Here is a 13,618-nt window from a genome sequence, read left to right as displayed (position 1 = left end):
AATGTGTGTTTTTTGGTGCTAAAGCCCTTTTTACATACCAGAGTAACTTTAACGCTGAAAAACCTGCATTAAAATGTGAATAAACAACCGCGGTAGGCTTGGCACTGCTCATTACATCGGCCCCATTCTGCATCTTGCTCTTTGACTCTTTAATCGGTGCTTCAGGTGATCTCTCTTTATGCTATCTGCCTAGGGCCTGCTCTTCTCTTTAACCTTCTCTGGCTGTCTTTGATCTTTCCAGCGTGTGCATCCGGTTTCTCCTACAGCAAGCATTGGGCTCCTGTGCTTTTTTTTTTTCTTTTATTTGGACTGGCAGGTCCACCTCTTACTCTTCCTATTGGGGGGAGGGATTTGAACCTTGCTCTCCTGTCATTTCCTGCACATTAATTACTCTGCTTATTGAGTGATCACAAGCTAGACATTTATCCTCCCTCTAGCCAGGCCCTCTGGTCTCCTGCAATTCTATGACCGTGGTAAAGGCGGTGAAAATTCATCCCTTGCTGCGGCACTGGCCAAATTGTTGCAGGAGACCAGAGTCCGAAAAAAACCCCCCATTGGTGGCAGTGGGATGACGCATTGCAGAGATTTCTCCTAGGAAAGCAGCAACACCCAAAAGAATATAAGGAGGTCCTCTCGGAAGGGTTCCCAGAAATAATCTGCCTTGAGGAGGAGGATTAGAACTCGGGGCTTCTTTTGGACTCATCTAAACTAATATTATGTAGCCAGGCCATGGTTACCTCTAACAGAGACAAAGTGGGCTGTTTTGAAATGATGTATATTAACATGGGGGTGGCATTGGGTAAAGAGCACAGTGGGCGGTTTTGCACTTTGGGCATTTATATGGTTAATGCTAGCGAGAAGGGGAAACGGGGGATGCTGTAGCCCTAACTCTGGATTTACTTGGTAAAGTGTCCTGGGAATTCTATAGAAAACATGGAAAGCTGAAAATATTTCCAAATGCAGGATGGTTTATTTAGCCCAGGCCCTGAACAATGCTGTGCACAGCTCGAGTGCCTCAGATGTTTCACCCAAGCAGCAAGCATGGGATATATTTATGAACTCTGGGAGAGCGATGCTGAATATTAGACTGCCATACCAAATGGAACAACCGCCCATCCTACGGTTGGATAAAATAGCCAGAGAAGCAAGTACCATGACATACCAGCTTGGTTCCTGAAGATGGCGCCCAAGTGCTATCCTTGTGCACATTTCCTGCTTGCATTGCAAGCTTTAGTCCCCTGTAAAGCTTGGAAAATACACACAAATACAACAGAGAATGGAGAAATGCCTGATTTTTTATTTTTTTTGCTACTGGAAGCATAGTCACGGCTGGGGCGTCTACCGTTCCTTGTTCAGTGGCATCATGCCATTCGCCACCATGTCTGCTGGGTTGGCACAGCAGCCGTAAGAAGTGACACATCATGCATAACATCGGCTGTCAAAAACTCCCTCTTCGGTTTCAGTTCCGCATCAGGTTTCCACCTCTTTTGCTTAATTTTTTATTAGAAAGAAAAAAAATAATAACCAATGGAAAACTCAGTAAAAAGAGAAACATCTACTTTCTGGTATCCTCTTGGCGACACCTGCTAGAGTCTCTTCTTCCCTTTCACCTTCCTGTTTTGGGAAGCGATTGACGATTCTACATATTTTGCAGTCTCTAGGGTAAAGGTTGAAATCGGGCAGAGTTTCTGTTGCTTAAGGAAATCCCAGGGCGCACAGAAGCAAGATAAGGCTAACAAAAAAGAGGCAGACAGATATACAATGATTGCAATAGAATCCTCTCATCAACTCCCCATCCACTAATTTCTGCCTTTCTGCTTTGTTACATGAGAAGGATCATAGGCTGAAAATAGTCCTAATGCGATGATTACATTTGGGCTGTAAATTTTTCTAAGTCTTGAGAAGGGCTGGCTTGATTCCCCCTGAAGTCAATAATAATAATCAGAGTTTGCATAATGCCTTTCATACAAATTAGACCCCCCCAACTGTTTTAAAGTGTAACATAAGCAGAAGTATGCATACAGCCACTTTTGGAATAAAATGTTTGTTTTTAAAATGACCTGTTTTTAGGACAGGCATTCTACCTTTCTCTCTTTTTTTTTTCTGACCATGGCAAACCCCCCCCCCCCCCCCCAAAAAAAAACACCTTAATGGATGTGTCCATTAGCTTAAGCCCTTATCTGATAAAAACAACTTCTTCCTTTAAAAAGTTAAGCACTGTTGTTTTAAGAGGGCAAGTTTTTACATGAGTGAATATTGCCCCCACTTACTGGGGGTTTGGTTGGGAGAGGAAATCCCCCGGCCTGCTTTCTGCTCTGTAGTTTGCCCTTGCTTCAGTGCAGGTGCAAGTTTCCCCCAGTACTTTCTACCAAGGATATGCCCAAGTCTGGGGAATTTGATTATTACCCCATGTATCCAGGCCTGGATTTGCCAACAGGCACACTAAGCCTGTGCCTAGCCTGGCAAAAATCTGGGGAGGCAGCAAGCCAGCTGAAGATTTGCTGCCTCCCCCCTGTATTGAATCTCGCTCAGTAGAGAACAGGAGGGGAGGGGTCAGGCTGGAAGGGACAGAGCAAAAAAACCCCCAAAAAACCCCACTACTCCCTATGCCAGTCTCCACTGCCCCATGTGTGCCCCCCACCTCGCCTCATCCAGGGAGGGGAAAAAAAGGTAACTCTCTAATCCAGCCCCTCTCTTCCTGCAATTCAGAGACATGAAGGGAGTTGGTGGGCATAGAGCAGGTTGAACAGAGCAAAGAAGGCTGTGCCTTAGACCTTCTGCTCTGTTGTCCCTTGTCCGGGGAGGGAGGAGTTGACAAGTGCCTTAAGGGTAGCAAAAATCCTAAATCCATCACTGCATGTGTCCTACAATCAAGATAATCACTATTGTTTAAATGTATTGCAGAACTGCAATGTTTGTTCTTTTTTAATTTTTTGTTCAAAGGATAAAACTAAAAGGCATTGCTTTTTATCCACTTCTCATTCAATTTTATTTGCTCATGCTAATGTAGCTATATACTTACAATATGTGTATTTCTGAGAACCTCATAACCATACTTAAGGGAATGTTGCATGGTGGCTCTGTGGCTATTAACATTGCTGTGAATAAAGAGAAATAATTATTCACTGTACAAAAATTAATTTTATCTCTTCCATTCTTCACTGAACTTGTCATTGCAGGCTTGCTGAAGCATACACTGATTTTGACTGTTAAGTAGAAACACTGTTCAATACAAAATGGTACTGTAAGTACAATAGCAGATTGTTCTCTCTGAAATAATTTGTCTCTGAGAATTGGGAGAAAAAAATTGTGGCTTGGCTTTATGCATCCACAGAATATTGTAACCGAATACTTTTTGGAGTCCTAGGATGAATATGCAGCTTTTTATGCTACCATTCGTTTCATCTCAATAGACCAATGGTCTATTGACCAATGGTTAGTACAAAGAATTATTAGCTTATAGAATTCTTGTACCATAGAATGCAATAAGGTATCAAAACTGAGTACCGGAACGAGGGATGAAGATGAAAGCCGATAGACTCAAGAGTAATCTAAAGAAATATTTCTTTACAAAAAAGGTGATGGATGACTGGAAAAGCCTCCCTGTGGAGATGATGGAGATGAGGACAGTGTTATAAATCAAGAAAGCATGGGTCAAGCACAGAAGATTTCTGAGGGAGAAGCAGGGATTGTAAGGCTGAGCAGCAGGTATGGATAGGTAGACTGGATAAGCCATTTGGTCTTTATCTGCTATCATGTTCTCGTTTCAAATATCTTAATTAAAGCAAAAATGTATTATACCATCTCAGCATAAAAATAGTTATAATTAAATCTCAGTATGATATCATCTCCAGGATTTATATTATAGTCATAAATTGCAGCTCAGATATGTCTGCATTTAATGTGCCTTACCCTTGGTTATTGTCAATGAACTGATATCAAATATTAAATGTCATCATACTCTATTGGTATTTTTTTTTAATTTCTTTGTATTTATTTATTTATTCATTCACATTTATATTCTGCCCCTCCATGGAAGCCCAAAATAGGAGTACATAAAATAAAACTTATAATAAATTACAATAAATAACATACATTTCAGCAAACCAGCATCAAAACAAAATATAAACATTATAGCAAATATCCAAAATGTAATTATCATCACATCTTGCAAATTAAACCAATACAACTATAATATATCTGTTGCGACCGTGAGGCCTGCAGGTCCTGATATGGGCGCAGCCTAAGGCTGGTGTTGAGCGCATGGTCGCTAGCTCATGGGAGAGCATGAGCCCCTGGACCTCGGCACGACTCAAAGAGGAACCCCAAGACATACCGCGGGAGGTGAGAGCATGCAAACACGGCCGGAGCAGGAACAAAGCAGGACTGGAACTAAGGCAAGGAACTTCAGAGCAGGAACAAGGCAGGGTCAGCCCTCTGCTGGACCTACATGCACCAGTGTGACCTAGCAACGCAATGCTGGTCACAAGGGTAGCCCTCCAGCCACTCTGTAGCCCTTCTGGACCCGCCGCTTGGGAACGACGAGTGTGTGAGGCCAAACAGAGGCTGAAGGCAGGAACAAGAAGATTTAGACGAAGACTCAGGATACTCGGAAGATTCAGATGTAGACTTGGATACTCAGGAGACTCAGACGAGGACTCAGGAGTCAGGTGAAAGTATTGGGTGAGAACTGCATCGCAGCATGCCCCACACAACCGCCTGACTCCTGAATCCTTGTTCGAGTCTCCTGAGTAACCTGAGTCCTCGTCTGAGTCTCCTGAGTATTCAAGTCTACTTCTGAATCCTCCGAGTATCCCGAGTCTTCATCTGAGTCTTCTTTTTCCTGCCCTCAGTCTCCATCTGGCCTCACGCACTCGTCGTTCCCAAGCGGCGGGTCCAGAAGGGCTATCGAGTGGCCGGAGGGCTACTTTCGAGACCAGCATTGCGTTGCTGGGTCTCATTGGTGCGTGTAGGTCCAGTGGAGGGGTGAGCCTGCCTAGTTCCTGTTCCAGATATTCCTTGCCTTGTCTTCGCTCCAGCCTTGCTCCTGCCCCAACCATGCTCGTACCTGCTCACCTCTCACAGTGTGTCTTGGGGCTCCTCCCTGAGCCGCGCCGTGATCCAAGGGCTCACATAAGAACATAAGAAAATGCCATACTGGGTCAGACCAAGGGTCCATCAAGCCCAGCATCCTGTTTCCAACAGTGGCCAATCCAGGCCATAAGAACCTGGCAAGTATCCAAAAACTAAGTCTATTCCATGTTACCATTGCTAATGGAAGTGGCTATTCTCTAAGTGAACTTAATAGCAGGTAATGGACTTCTCCTCCAAGAACTTATCCAATCCTTTTTTAAACACAGCTATACTAACTGCGCTAACCACATCCTCTGGCAACAAATTCCAGAGTTTAATTGTGCATTGAGTAAAAAAGAACTTTCTCCGATTAGTTTTAAATGTGCCCCATGCTAACTTCATGGAGTGCCCCCTAGTCTTTCTATTATCCGAAAGAGTAAATAACCGATTCACATCTACCCGTTCTAGACCTCTCATGATTTTAAACATCTCTATCATATCCCCCCTCAGTCGTCTCTTCTCCAAGCTGAAAAGTCCTAACCTCTTTAGTCTTTCCTCATAGGGGAGTTGTTCCATTCCCCTTATCATTTTGGTAGTCCTTCTCTATACCTTCTCCATTGCAATTATATCTTTTTTGAGATGCGGCGACCAGAATTGTACACAGTATTCAAGGTGCGGTCTCACCATGGAGCGATACAGAGGCATTATGACATTTTCCGTTTTATTCACCATTCCCTTTCTAATAATTCCCAACATTCTGTTTGCTTTTTTGACTTCTGCAGCACACTGAACCGACGATTTCAATGTGTTATCCACTATAACACCTAGATCTCTTTCTTGGGTTGTAGCACCTAATATGGAACCCAACATTGTGTAATTATAGCATGGGTTATTTTTCCCTGTATGCATCACCTTGCACTTATCCACATTAAATTTCATCTGCCATTTGGATGCCCAATTTTCCAGTCTCACAAGGTCTTCCTGCAATTTATCACAATCTGCTTGTGATTTAACTACTCTGAACAATTTTGTGTCATCTGCAAATTTGATTATCTCACTCGTTGTATTTCTTTCCAGATCATTTATAAATATATTGAAAAGTAAGGGTCCCAATACAGATCTCTGAGGCACTCCACTGTCCACTCCCTTCCACTGAGAAAATTGTCCATTTAATCCTGCTCTCTGTTTCCTGTCTTTTAGCCAGTTTGCAATCCATGAAATGACATCGCCACCTATCCCATGACTTTTTACTTTTCCTAGAAGCCTCTCATGAGGAACTTTGTCAAATGCCTTCTGAAAATCCAAGTATACTACATCTACCGGTTCACCTTTATCCACATGTTTATTAACTCCTTCAAAAAAGTGAAGCAGATTTGTGAGGCAAGACTTGCCCTGGGTAAAGCCATGCTGACTTGTTCCGTTAAACCATGTCTTTCTATATGTTCTGTGATTTTAATGTTTAGAACACTTTCCACTATTTTTCCTGGCACTGAAGTCAGGCTAACCGGTCTGTAGCTTCCCGGATCGGCCCTGGAGACCTTTTTAAATATTGGGGTTACATTTGCTATCCTCCAGTCTTCAGGTACAATGGATGATTTTAATGATAAGTTACAAATTTTTACTAATAGGTCTGAAATTTCATTTTTTAGTTCCTTCAGAACTCTGGGGTGTATACCATCCGGTCCAGGTGATTTACTACTCTTCAGTTTGTCAATCAGGCCTACCACATCTTCTAGGTTCACCGTGATTTAATTCAGTCCATCTGAATCATTACCCATGAAAACCTTCTTCATTACAGGTACCTCCCCAACATCCTCTTCAGTAAACACTGAAACAAAGAAATCATTTAATCTTTCCGCGATGGCCTTATCTTCTCTAAGTGCCCCTTTAACCCCTCAGTCATCTAACGGTCCAACTGACTCCCTCACAGGCTTTCTGCTTCAGGCTTTCACATCTTCCCTTGAGATGGGACCGCGCCTCCGCGCTCCTAACAGGGCCTGAAGGGCGTGCTCCATGACAATATCATTCAGAAAGAAAACAATGTAAATATTACTTAAATCATCTGATATAAACCTGAACATAAAACCCCAGAATCAGAAAGTCCTCAACGCTAGGAGCCCACAAATATTCAAAGAGCAAAATAGTCACGCTTTAATGAGCTTCCTAAAGCCTGAGCTCTTTGGGAACCGTCAAAGTGGTTCAGCAGAAGAAATTGCTTTCATGTGAGTATCTGACTATCTAATTTGGCCTACAGAAAAAGTTAACAATACAATGAAGTGATCAAGACAGCACATAAGAAATCAAGCTGTCTCGGAGATATTGTGGGCCTGTATTATTGACAGCTTTATAAATTAAGGATAAAAACCTTTAATTTGCAACGAATGGTTATTGGAAGACAATAACAGCTTCTCAGAAAATGACAGATAATTAAGCAAGAATAGGTGAAATAGTAAAAAAGCAATATCCAGAAAAGCAAAAAAATAAAAAAACCCAACTATACATTATTGGCATTTGACATCATTCTGCAAAAGGCTCTATCACTCTGGGTTTCATTTTCAAAAGGTTGCATGGAAGCCAGTTGTGAATTTAAATGTCTCCCATCCATGCAACATGCTTGTGCTGATGTTTTAGTTTAAGAAAATTGCTCTTGCTTTCTAAATCTAGACTATATGAGATCAATAATCAGCCACTGTCTGGCTGATAAACTTATTTGTGCCAAGGAAATATACTTGGCTATTTTATAGTTAGCTGGATAGGTTTATCTATAGGACAGCCAAATATTAGACTGACTAAGCTGGATAAGGCTGAAAATTGGCACTTATCCAGCTAAGTTAGCCACATAAGTAGCTCTGCCCAGGAGTGCCACCATCCCACTCCTCACTTATCTAGCTAAGTGTTTAGCTGGATAAAAAACCAACTAAATGATGGCCTCTGATCACAGCTGAATATTCAGACAGAACTATCTAGCTGGCTAAGTTGGAACTTAACCGGCTAAGTGGCACTATGTTCATGTAGATTGATTAATTGTATTAGCAGTGATCTCTTCAAAAGGACTGCTTGCCCATTAGAATTCCACCTACTCCAATTTGTGTTTTTCTTATATAATCTTCCAAGGGCAGAAGTTAGATCTTTCTGAAACCTTGCTCAATTAATCTAAGTGATAATATAAGGGAGTCTGATTCTTTACAAAAATACAGGCTTTCCACATAGAAATAAATGATTTGGCACAATGACAATGATTCAATGTAGGATTCTATTTCTTAGGCAGATCATCTGGAGACTTGTATCATCTATTTGTTACTTAAAGATAACTAGAGTGGGACTTGATGTTATTGTAGAAAAGTGTTGGGAACAAACAATGTACATACAATAACCCAGAGCTTTTCACACGATGTCAATCTTTTGCGACGCTGCACCACCAAAAATATTTAGGCAATGACCTTCATAATAGGCTTCCTCGTTAGGGCTTGCGCCTATTCAACTCGGCCTTATGCATAATCATAGGTCATGATGTTAAAGATATTTTTTTGAGAAAGTTTTCTTTTGCAAATTAAAACGAATAAAGTCAATGACTATTTCAAACTCTGACTGGCATTATTCCATATGTATAATCCATCATTTAAATGGTTAGACTTATCTGGATTGTAGCACTTTTTCAGTCAAAAACCATGACAGTGTTCACAGTGCTGACCTGACACGGAGCCGTGTTTCGGACTGCTTTCACCATCTCCCAGTCCTTCATCAAGTCCTTTTGGGTACCCATTTGGGTAAAAACCTTTTTACCCATTTGGGTAAAAAACGCTGAAGCGCCATGTTTGAATTGTTCGACAACTGTAACTATTACCCTTGATGAAGGACTGGGAGATGGTGAAAGCAGTCCGAAACACGGCTCCGTGTCGGGTCAGCACTGTGAACACTGTCATGGTTTTTGACTGAAAAAGTGCTACAATCCAGATAAGTCTAACCATTTAAATGATGGATTATACATATGGAATAATGCCAGTCAGAGTTTGAAATAGTCATTGACTTTATTCGTTTTAATTTGCAAAAAAAAACTTTCTCAAAAAAATATCTTTAACATCATGACCTATGATTATGCATAAGGCCGAGTTGAATAGGCGCAAGCCCTAACGAGGAAGCCTATTATGAAGGTCATTGCCTAAATATTTTTGGTGGTGCAGCGTCGCAAAAGATTGACATCGTGTGAAAAGCTCTGGGTTATTGTATGTACATCATCTATTTGTTGCCATCTACAATGAAGGAAGAGATGACTCAGCTTAAGGAGGAATTGACTAAAATTGGAGTTGCCTGTTCCATATACAGCATCCAGAAAAGCTGCCTCTCTTCCCACAAAGCATCTGAAGAATAAGAAGTAGAGGGGTTATGGTGGGTTCTGTCAGGACACAGAAACTCTCCCCTCAAGTGAGGCCTGTACATCTTGCCTTCATGTTATTGGAAAATGATGATAGTCTAGAAGGGGCATCTGCAGCGATAACAGACTCGAAGAAAAATACACAATTTCCCAAAGACTTTATCCAAAGTACCCATAAGAACAGATACCTCCTTGTGCTGGTGGTCTCTTCAAAAAGGCATTAACTGAGGGACATGTTTGGAGGGATTCTTAGCTAGCAGGAATACAAACCAGATTCCTAGTTTTATAAGAGCAGAAAGATAGGATTCGGAAATGGATGTCATAGTCCACTTAGAGATAAATGTTCTGGCTAGAAACAGAATTGATATAGTTTGAGAAGAGTTAACAAATTTAGAGGAGAAGCTTAAATACCTGGAAAAGATCATAGTACTTTCTGAGGTAAAGGCTAGATAAAGCTATGTCATGTCATCAGTTTGAATACATGGCTCAAAACCTGGTACAAAGAAAAGAGCTTTAGATAGATATATTGGGGATATGTATCATTCTGTGAGAAGAAAAAGAATCCTAGATGAGAGATTCAGATTATATATTCATAGGTGTTTAAACTAGAGAAAGAGTTGTCACATGAAAGCCAACTGATTAGGGCTATCACCCCTGATAAAATAATGAAGATAGTGGAGTATGGAAAACATAAATGTGCAACTATGCATCAGAATGGGGCCTGACCAAACTGCATCCATTGCAAATCTCATCAGTTGTCTCACAGCAGTAGTCCAATGGCTCAATGACGATAAACTCAAGCTAAACCCCTCCAAATCAGAACTCATCTGGCTCAGCAGACAGGGATATTCCCTTTGATCACTGTCTTCCCTGACAGGAGCTGTGTTACATCCCAAGGAATCAGTGCGAAGTCTAGGGGTTCAGCTCAACCAAAACCTCACCATGGAATCTCACATTACAAAGTTGGTTAAAACGTCTTTAAAGTACCTGCACCAGATCTGCCAACTGCCCAAATACCTTGGCAAGCACGGTCTTGCTACAGTAATTCATGCAGTAATCACCAGCCAAACTGACAAAACACCACTTCCAGTTTAATGACATCATGCAATACAGTACGAAACGTCTCCAACTCCTCCAAAGTACTGCTGCTAGAAGTTTGGTGGAAGCTAGAGCTACTGACAACATAACACCCATACACCACCACCTGCATTGGCTCTCAGTTGAAAGACACTCTGCTTTGTCTCTGAGTGCATGAATAAGTAAGCACCTGAGTACTCAACTTCTTTCTTCCTACTCACCCTCAAGAGATCTCTGGGCCTCCTAAATGGCTCTTCTCTTCTTTTCTGGCTTCTGCCAGACTGTCTGCACCAGATTTTGTTCCTTCGGTTGTTATGCACCCAAAATTTGGAACAAGGTACCACTAACCCTATAACTTGAATCTTATTACCTTAATTTTAGACTCTTCAATCAGGTCTTACTTACAGAGACTACCATTCCTCTGTTCCAATGACCTGCACATCGAATTGGGGCTTGAAGTTCTTTACTCTAGATCACCAATGCCATTCCTCTGTAAACTTGAACACCCCTGTAAATTGTTGCAAATGCAATTCATCTGTTTTAAATTGTCCTTGAGGCCATTCTTGGTAAAAGGTAGAATATCAAATGTCTATAAATACCTAAAAAAGATCTCACAAGGCAAACGCTGAGCACCAGGGTAAATGAGGAGAACAGGTATGAGGCTATATATGTGGAATATAGACAAAGTAAAAAGAAAAGGCAGGACAAAGAAGACAAATGCTCATAATCTAGGCAAAAAAATGTCCAGAACGGCAAGCCCAAATGCAGAGGCAGACCTACCGTGTTTCTCCGATAATAAGACAGGTCTTATATTCTTTTTTAGCTCCCAAAATACGGTTAGGGCTTATTTTCAGGGGATATCTTATTTTTTTTCCATGATTGATGAATGAGGACAAGGCTAAGCCCGCCTCCTCTTTCATTCACCAATCAGATTCAATTTTCAGCCGAACCTTTTGATTCGGCCTTCGTTATCGGTCCCGGGAGCGATCTCCCACTCTCTGACTGTCGGCTGCCAGTAATCAAAATGGCACCAATGGTCCTTTGACCTTACCATGTGACAGGCTATCGGTGCCATTGGCCGGCAACCATTGCTCCTACCATGTGACAGACACCGGCCAATGGCACCGATAGCCTGTCACATGGTAAGGGCAAAGGGCCATCGGTGCCATTTTGATTACTGGCAGCCGATGGCCCGAGAGCGGGAGATCGCTCTCGGGACCCCTGCCGGTCCACCAGGGAATTTTGGCAAGTTTTGATTGGGGGGTTGGGGGTGAGGGGTTTGCAATGAATTAAATTTGAAGGGTTGGGGTGGGTTTGGGAGTTGTTTTTTTTTTTACAACCCCCCCATCTGCCCCCCCCAGGTTTCGCCCCCCCCCAGGGGCTTTCATTAAGTCTTGGGGGGGGGGGGGGGGAGGGGTTCGGGCAAGTCTTGAGGTTCAAGCCCTACTCCAAAAATCCTGAAAATCAACTAGGGCTTATTTTCAGGGTAGGGTTTATTATTGGGGAAACACGGTAGATATTATTACCATCACAGAGACCCATGAATGGAATATCACCATACTAGCCTATAATCTGTTCAGAAGGGGTAAGGTTGGCAGAAAGGAGGGAGTAGTAGCTTTTTATGTAAAAACTAATATCAAAGCAACTGAATACAGCTGATATGGGAAAGGAAGAGGAGCCATGAGTTATCTTGTCTCAAAAGAAGCTCTGGAGACAAAAGTTTAGAGCCCTAGCAATAGAGGTTAGAAAGTGGTTGAGGATAGACAACAAAGCGTGTTGGTTACTGGAGTTCATACTGAAGAAAGAAGTGTGATGAGTAGAATGTCTCAGTATTGGTCCTGGGGCCAACTGAGGTCAACATTTTTTGTGAGCAATTCTGGATGGGTGAAGAGTCTTTCTGTAGAAGGTGCTAAAGTCTGCAACAAAGTGGATGCACCTGTGGGAGTAGACAGCATAACAAGCAATTTTAGAAAGCTTGAGGAGAAGTCAACTCTTGGCTGCTAAGTTTCAAAACTGAAAATAGAGTTATGTATTTTGGGTGCAGACACCCGAGAGAAAGGTACATGATAAAGGAGTGATGTCCACAAAATAGAAAAGAGACCTAGGGCTGATTATAGCCAGTAATTTCAAGGTAGCAAAACAGTGCGACAAGGCAATGTCTAGAGCCAGAGGGATGCGAGGATAGATATGGAGAGGCATAGCTAGTAGAACCCCCCCCCCCCCCCAAGGAAGTGATTATACCTCTATACAGTTCATTAGTGAGATCTCACCTGAGGTATTGTGTTGATTTCTTGAAGTTGTACCTTCAGAAGGATATTGACAGATCAGAGCTAATCCAGGGAATGGTGTGGCTCTGCATCAAAGCCCTGTTTGATGAGATTTAGGGATCTAAATGTGTGTACCCTAAAGGAGAGAGGAGATATGTTAGAGACATTCAAATAACTGAAGGGAATTAATAGTGCACAAGTCGCAAAATATTTCTCAGTGTAAAAGAATTTCTAGAACAAAGAGCCATGATAAAGGCAGGAATGGGCATACCCCATAATTTTTGTTTCATTTTGATTCTTTTTTTTTAGTGGGATTTCCATTTGGTTCTTTTATTTGTTTCTTTCATTTTTTTTGTTTTTAGCAATTTGTGCACACAGTTCAGTAGATTGCGCACTCATCTGTAGTTGCGTGTACAGTTTGCCAATTTGAAACCAAACTGACAATTCGATCATACAGATTGGCAAATTGGGAGTGCAACTACATTTGGAGCACTGATAGCAGAAGGTCATCCTCCAACACAGAGAGCAAGGGGTTAACACCTCCCTCCAGCCATGTCACCTGACACTGTGTGGAAAGGGTGGATCTGCAGAGGCTTCTGGATAGGATGTAGCCTATAATAGTGAGTCGGGTCTCCAACTTTCTCCCTACCTGTGTGCTGGTTTAAGCTTCAGAACAATCCCAATATTCAGTGGCTGTCAGCTGGATAAATGATTTATCCAGCCAAGTGGCCGCCATTAAATATTCAGCTATGTTCAGCGGTCACCACTTAGCTGTATAAGCTACTTATCCATATAAAACATATAGAAAGACATGGTTTAATGGAACAAA

The 13,618-nt window shown here is 42.0% G+C and overlaps 1 long non-coding RNA gene across 2 annotated transcripts; it reads right to left on the bottom strand.

Annotated features, from left to right (window-relative positions):
- Positions 1-1,319: 1,319 nt before the first annotated feature.
- Positions 1,320-12,919, bottom strand: LOC115091493. Of its 2 annotated transcripts, none has more exons than XR_003856730.1 (3): positions 12,793-12,919; positions 3,023-3,098; positions 1,320-1,732 (listed from the first exon to the last, which is right to left on the bottom strand). It is a non-coding gene; the product is annotated as an uncharacterized LOC115091493 (long non-coding RNA). The 2 variants fall into 2 exon arrangements; XR_003856731.1 differs by having other exon boundaries at positions 1,320-1,490.
- Positions 12,920-13,618: the final 699 nt, after the last annotated feature.

The sequence above is a fragment of the Rhinatrema bivittatum genome, chromosome 5, assembly GCF_901001135.1.
Source record: "Rhinatrema bivittatum chromosome 5, aRhiBiv1.1, whole genome shotgun sequence".
In the NCBI taxonomy this organism is placed as follows: domain Eukaryota; kingdom Metazoa; phylum Chordata; class Amphibia; order Gymnophiona; family Rhinatrematidae; genus Rhinatrema; species Rhinatrema bivittatum.
Note: the sequence above shows the minus strand (reverse complement) of the source record. Positions and strands in the feature narration are given on the sequence as shown.